The sequence below is a fragment of the Protopterus annectens genome, chromosome 17.part0 (genome assembly GCF_019279795.1).
Source record: "Protopterus annectens isolate FY-2018-M chromosome 17.part0, PAN1.0, whole genome shotgun sequence".
Classification (NCBI taxonomy): Eukaryota; Metazoa; Chordata; order Ceratodontiformes; family Protopteridae; genus Protopterus; species Protopterus annectens.
The window spans coordinates 368560933-368568661 of NC_056751.1; the positions used below are offsets into that span (position 1 = coordinate 368560933).

The 7729-nt window shown below is 38.1% G+C and overlaps 1 protein-coding gene across 3 annotated transcripts in view; it reads right to left on the reverse strand.

The window, feature by feature from the left end:
- Positions 1 to 573, reverse strand: part of LOC122791286 (interferon regulatory factor 3-like) — a 128851-nt gene extending 128278 nt beyond the window's left edge. For 2 of the 3 annotated variants that reach the window (XM_044058969.1, XM_044058971.1), the window contains exon 1: positions 489 to 573. The gene's annotated coding sequence lies outside the window, so the exon portion shown is untranslated. Of the gene's footprint in view, positions 1 to 57; positions 461 to 488 lie in introns of those variants that run through there. The other variant, XM_044058970.1, reaches the window with a different exon arrangement.
- Positions 574 to 7729: the final 7156 nt, after the last annotated feature.

The following is a 7729-nucleotide window of genomic DNA, read 5'->3' on the forward strand; positions in this document are numbered from 1 at the left end:
TATACATCCTTTAATTACGCTAGAAAATGACAATTATTTTGCAAAACACTCACTCACATCCAGCCAAAAATTCTGCGAACGTTTCTCTAGGCATAAAAGTGAAACCCAGTCTTTAGCAATGAATACAAGAGCATTCCTCTGTAAAATACGTTCCCCATTTGAGACATGAAAATGAAGCAAGATGACATTAATGCTGCTAGGTGTGCAGCACTAAAGGCATTTCACGACTACAATATGCGACACTTGGCAACCACCGCTGATCTTTTAAGACTCTACGAGGAATTTATTAGAAAATTCACACAGTTGAAAAATGCATGCATCATTTTCATGTAAGGCGCACAGGCAGAGTAATACTAACTAACAGCTAGATTTTGCACATCGGATTACAAAAAGTAAACCTAGATACATTTGGTTAATAACGCTTTTCCTCGCTAGCTATTGAAAACAAATTATTAACAGCCCCTCCTGCAACTAAAGTAGCTCATTACCTGTTTTCCTAGACATAAACAAATGTGTAAGAAAGCATGTTAATTTTTTCTCAGAGAACACGAGCCCGATCTTTATTTTTATAGGCTGGGGAACTGTCAACACGATGACGTTTCTTCATACAGCCAATCAAAATCCCCGGATATCCCTTGTTTTTTTGAAGGAGCGTGGGGTTATTTGTTTGCTTTATATTCTAGCCTAGCGGAAAGCTTTCGGGACTACAACAAAGGGCGACGATATATTAGAGACCTGTTACATACTTTATTTCATTTTCCTAGAAATCACGTGAGCCGCATCTGCTTCTAAAGTTTCGTTTCTCGAGTAACAAAGTTTGCATAGTGTTAGTGCATGACGTGTGAGAAATATGCCAAGAATGCACTGCGTTTTAGCGAAAACTGAATTCAGGTAGGGATCTCAGACCCCACCTCCCGACCCCAGACCAGCAGCAGTAGTAGTGGGTTTAGATAGTCAGAGGTGTATTTTAGATAGTCCTGGCCAAGGAAAGCAATTCAGCCATACTCTTTAAAGAAAAAAATAACCTGCGACCAAAACTTTGTGCTTGAAACTGATACAGTGATACTCCCAAATAAACTGTAAAGACAAGTGCACGCAAAGATACGTAATTCATTTGGGAATCACTCTTCTCAGGTGCCCCTATTTTGGAGGAAGGTACATAGTTTCAAGCCTGCACACGATATACATATTTTTTAAGGTATGTCTTTATTTTTCAGGCTTGATTTACCCCTTCGCATAATTTTCTGAATTCCCCTCGTCGCGCATGATTTCAGAAGACGCTTAGTACATAGAAAAGACACTTTACAAAACCAGCATACAAGTGACACCAATAATTTAAAGAAAGTGGGAGTACATCTTACATATTCTGTTTTTTCATAAGCAAAAATAAATGAGCTCATGTGCTGTGGTAGAATTTAACAATACAGTTCATTAAAGTCTACAGATTTTACTTTGTCTGTTTGATAATGTGCTTATATCTTCCATCATTTTTATCACTTAGTTTTTAAACGTCTTTCCAAGTAGTATCCCACATTAATGTCGGAAACAGGCGGACTTATGTGATACTTGGTATTCACATTTTATTCTAATTAGATGGCCAGATTTTTGACTGGATGTACCTGTTTTTAAGGGCCTTTATACCTATTTTCAGCATCTGCAGGCGGAGATGTATGTTGGAAATGCCCCCCACCAAAAAAAAAAAAAAAAAAAACGAATGTAATCTAATGAACACACTAATGTAGTCCGTCTTGTTGCTCCCAAGAGGGTTTAGTGCCCCTAGACAAACTGTAGAGACATTCTGTGCAAACTTCTGAAGTTTGATTGGGAGGAAAAACAAAGGAGCAATAGCAACACTGTTCCCAACCCCCACAAAAGATATAGAGATTTTCTGTACACACCTCCAAGTAGGTAGGATCCAGGGCAGTGGTTGAGGATATCCCCTCACTAAGCTGAATCAAAATCCATTTATGCAACCAGGGTGTGCTGTGCAGGATGCCAGGCTTTCAGAAACTCTGAGAGTCTAGATGTTCCATGATGCATGTTATGCCTTATTCTTGAAAGGCAATTACTTGTTAACTGTTCTTCTTTTTTGCTGCTAACCAGAACAATTATTTATCTATCCATCATTATTGCATGTGTTCACAGATAAAAATTAGTGTTGTTTAAACCCATTCACACACCAGGCCTTGACAGGCCAAGTCTGTCCCAAAATGTGCTTAGGTGCACACATGTGTGTTCTACATACACGCACTCTCGACTCTCTATCTCTCACACATGTGCATGCACACACTCCAGAACTCCAAACTGCCTACATAAAGTATTTTGGAAACCACAGCATATGGTAACACCCACACAGATGCAGGGTGGCTATACAGACTGCATAGAGGATTTGTCAGTGCCAAGAACATAACCAGAGAGATGGCAACCCTAGCCATTTCACCACTGTGCCAGTCATTTGCCTTCACAGATCAAAGATAGCCACTTTTGTACCGTACTGATGCCTAACTGTGATAGCACATGAAAAATATTATGACTTAACTTCTTACTCTTAAATATACTGCAGCACCCCCAGTAAACCATAGCAATAATTGTCTTATATCAGACATCATCAAATCGTGCTACACCTGCCAAGCCAAATCAGTAACAGTTTAACAGAGGTCAAACAGCAGCATGGGTAAGTTATTGACTGTGTACATCTCAGATGCCTGAATGTGATTTAAAAAATGGACATAGTATAATATTTAGATTTGCTTTATTCAAATGCACAGTAGTCTTGGAATGCCAGATTAATAACTGTTTAACTTGATCATGATAGTAAGACCAGTCTTTTTTATCCAGAGACAACCCAAATATCTAATAGTTGTAGCCAGCCAAGAAATAACCAGAGACACTTTTAAAGTATTAGCACTATTAATTTGGGACATTGACAGAATAAGAGAATGTGAATTAATATACATTTTCTGAACAAAAAGAAGTCTGCAACTCTAACTGCAGTCATTATTTTATTAAAAGTGTCTGATTGTGGTAAAAATAAACACATATAATAATGGCTACAGTGATGCCTTTCAGATTTATTTCCCTTATGCACATAGCAGCAGTCAAGTATGGCAACCTCTCACAGATACATATTAGACATGCAACTGTAAGAAGTTCAGTCAGTTTCATCCACAGATAGCCTGACCTCACCAAACAGTTATTGCTAGTTTGTTGACTTTGTATAATCGAGAAGTCTGAATGTGATAAAAAAATAATAATGGCCATAGTAATGAATTTGAGTTTATTTGATACAAATAGTAGCCACAGCAAAGTATTTCTACTTCCTTCACACAAATGAAAATAATTGACTTTAATAATTGGCTTTGTTTCTGGTGTCATTTTAAGGGGGTGCAGCATTTGTCAGCATGGAAGGAGATGGCCAACAGGCTATGCTGCTTTGCCAGTTAAAACATTGTTCTCCCCCACGGTGCTTTTTTTAGGCAATACCAAACTGAAAATGCTTCCTACATAGCAAATCAAAACCAAGAAAATCTAAAGGTGTTACTGCTCAATGCTAGGAAACTAATCAAGAAACTCCATTCCCTACAAGTTCTCCTCACCCTAGAGAATGCTGATGTCTATGCAGTTACTGGGACATGGTTTAAGCACAACAGCAGTGCAAGGCTATAATGCCTTCCACACATTAGACCAGCTACTACACAGACAGGGACTAAAAGTGGTGATGTCAAGATTTCCATCAAGAATAAATATACCTCAAGGCTGATTGAACAGGAAGCTGCACTTGAGTTTCTCCATGTTTAAATCACCATAGGCAAAATCCCATACCCCTTCCTTGCAAGATATATGTCTCCCTGTATGACCTAGGAAACTCATAACATGTATTTAAGCTTACTGGAAACATTCACCATCCAACCCAATATCATATTCATGAATGATTTTAACTACCTCATTGTTAATTGGAATCACATATGACACCAAACATGAGAGCACAGAGATTCCCAGATTTTGTAAACACATATTCCCTGAGCCAGATTGTCAATGTGCAGACCAGGGACACAAACATGCTGGATCTAGTCCTCACTAATATGGGAGAGCACTGCACACCCCCAGTGTAATGTTCTCTCTGGTAAAGTTTAGACCACAAAACTGTCTCCTTTGAAGTAAAAATAAAACCCAGGATCCTGTTCAATCCTGAAATATACAGGAACTAATCTAAGGCTAAATGCCTACTATTAGGTGACAACTTGACAAATTTCAAGCCTCCATATAATCTGAGAACACTGCTGCCTATGAGAAACTGTTCACTGAAACTGTATACAAACATGTTAATAGTTGCATAGAGGCAGCTCTACCTACCAGTCACAAGTACAGAACTAACTAAAAAAAAAGCCACCCTGGTGGAATCACAGCTTCTATAGGCTGTATAACAGAAGGAAAAAAATCATGGCAAAAATTAGGAGATGTAGCACCTGGCAGGATAAAAACACCTCTTCAAACTAAACAAACGATCGGAGGATAAATAAAGTCCACCAAATCCAAATTTGAGGTAAGTTTGGCCTCCCTGGCCAAGGACAACCACAAACCATTCTTTAGCTATGTCTGCAACCTTAAAGACAATACACAACTGTGTGCAGAGCTCATTGTTAATGGAGTCACCTATACTGAGCCAGAAGATATTGCAAAACTACTAGCAGACAAATTCCGCTCTAATGTTACCCCTCTCAACCTCCCCTCAGGAAATACCATCAAATATAACTCCCCTACTATCACTATTGAACAGGTCCTCAATACTCTGTATAAGGCATATACAAAATTGCATAAGAAAATAAATCATCAAAAACTAAGGATGCTTTAAAAAGCCACAAACTTTCTCACTAATGCAATTAAAACTATATTTGCTACTACTTATCTCCTTCCGACTCTTCTTTATGGTGCTGCCATCCTCACTAACCTCCAGGCTACACAAAAGTTAAAACTTGAACAATGCTTTAACAAAGTTGCTAAATTTGCAGCAAATACCCCTTTCAGAACCTACCACTGTATACCGCCGAAAATCTTAAATTGGTTAGAACTGCCTCTTCAAGTAAAATATACACAGCTTCTTACCACCAATAAAATTATAAAGCATCCATCTGCCTGTCCAGCACTAAAAAAACATTCTGCACATGTATGTTCCCAATCGGTCATTTTGACCAGTGACCAAAAACTCAATCTGTCCACAGCAAATCTGCTGGGCATTGTCTGTACTTGTACAAGGTTGCTAAGGCCTGGAAATCCTTACCTGTATCCAAGGGAGCCCGCAGGATTTTTTGCAGGGGGGGTGCAAACCCAGAGCCCAACCCACACAGCCCCCCCCCCCACCCACACAGCGATTCCAGTGTCCCATTGATTGCTTGGATATTTCTCCTCATTTGTCATTGACACTGTTCAAATCTCTGTGTGCATACGGTTTTATGCTTTATTTCTTCAATGATTACAGATATTTGGATTTCATTTACATATGGTTGCAAACCTACCACTCTGGGCAGAAAAGGAGTATATCACTCTGTATTATATCATCCCTTGACCACCCTTTCCAGCAGCCCCATCTATCTCTAAATCTGTGCTTCAGCACATAAGCAGCATGCCGATTCATCATCAGGCTGACTCACTGTATGCATCAATCGTACTCCCAGCTTGACGATTTTGGCCTGAATGTGATACACATTAACTACTCAGAAATGTCATCTCTTCTATGAAAAAATATTAAGATCACCAGAATTAATAGACTGCTGTTATTGACATAATGTATCTCTAATCCACAAAATGCATAAACTGGCTTATCAACACCTCAGTATTATTAAAATGTAATGTAAATTCTACAGGTAAACTGAGATATTTCACTTAAGTCTTGCTTAACTTTCAGATAGTAAGTAAATTTCTAACTAAACTAATTTATGGCGTGAATTTTGTAACATCACTATTTGTCTGTTTGGACTAATAGGTGAGAAGAATTTTATAATTTCTGCTGTCAGACAATAGAACAACACTAAGGGGAATCTGTGTCTAAAAAGTCTTCAAATATTCAGATGACAGTTAACTACCCTGGGAACAAAAGTATGAACTCCTTTCAGCAGCTCTTGTACCTTCCAGTGCATTTGTAAACACATAATATTTTATACAAATAAGTGCTGTCAACAACATTCATTTGCAAGCCACACAGTCTGAATATATTCAGCAGATGCTTGGTAACTGGCGAGATGTTGCTGCATAAAAATGTTTTCGTTTCTGAGATTAGTTATTCATTAGAATGAATAAAGTGCTATAGTTATCAAAATACAAGTCCTGCTGTCTGTTCAATGCATAAAAAGTAAAGTATTGCTCCAGAGAATTTAAAATAAGTTTTAACCAACAATAGAAGACATTATCCATCTGTGTATCTGACAAAGAATGCTGACATCTTTTTTCTAGCACTCTGTTTCAAAAACATTGGGTACAAATTCAAACAGACATATTCCCAGTGTAAATCAGTTATTCCATGGGTAATACATTTTTTTTCAATAAGCATTACAGAGGAGTAAATCACTTATATTGACTTTTAAGTCTTTACTAAGGAGCATCTTACTAATAAATATAACAGTTATTAATTTGTGTGACTGCAACAGGAATATTAACTTACTTTTCGTCTGCATTTGCTTTTATTGATAATTTTCAAGGCATATTATCTACCTGTCGACCTGTGAAAAGAAGACAGCTGCTGGAAAAATCACTCAGGCTGGGTGGCATTATCTTTTTCATAGAGTGTGAGAAAGGAAATGTTCTTTATGGCCAATATGATATACCTGTTACGGAAATTTGCACTTAACTTGTGTTTGGCATAAATACATGATGCAGATGCATGCAAGGCTTCCAGTCCTCCTAGACGATGAGTTTTTGTTTTTCCGCTGCCCTCAGGGACTAAACTAGACAAGACAGAAAGTACTCCCTCCCCCTCGCTCAGTGGTTCCAGTGCCCTTGCTTACCTGTTATTTGTGCCTTCTTCATCTGCAGTCCAAACGTCTTCCAGAATTCAAATTCCCCATGCGAGCAGAAGATGAAGATGTAAACTGAATGCAAAGGGCATTCTTAAAGAAGAACGCCCCCCCCAATTTTTTTTTTAAATTAAGAGAAAATTACTCTCTTGGTCAGCTGGTTCCGGGGGGGGGTGCAAGCGCACCCCCTTGTACCTGCCTGCGGGCGCCCTTGCCTGTATCCATCAGGTCTATAGTTTCTCACTTCTTTCAAAACCACCTAGAAAGGCTTCCTAGCTAAAATCTGTCTCCGTTCTTGCTCACAACCAGGATATATTATTTCCCTAAGTGTGAACAAGTTGCTTTTCATTCCTTATACCTCCTTAATCTCCCTCCTTCACTTACCTCCTTACTGCTATCACATTCTCTTCCAATTTTTTTCTGTAAATATAGCATAACCCTGTTTTTCCCTCACTTCATATTGCAATTCCTGTTTATATTAGACTAACTTACCCTTAATTTGTCTGCAAATTGTCTAAAAAATCTCTAAATATTAAATGATTGCCTATAGCTTATATCAATTCTTAAGCAATGATTTATATTATGTATAATTTGTTATCATTTTTAAATTGCAGACATTTTTGTTATATTTTGGAAGATTATAAAGTTACTGTTCTTAAAATGTTTTGTAATAATTTGGAGTTTTTCCCCTGGGCTGCTGCTGAAAATGGGATCCTATCCAA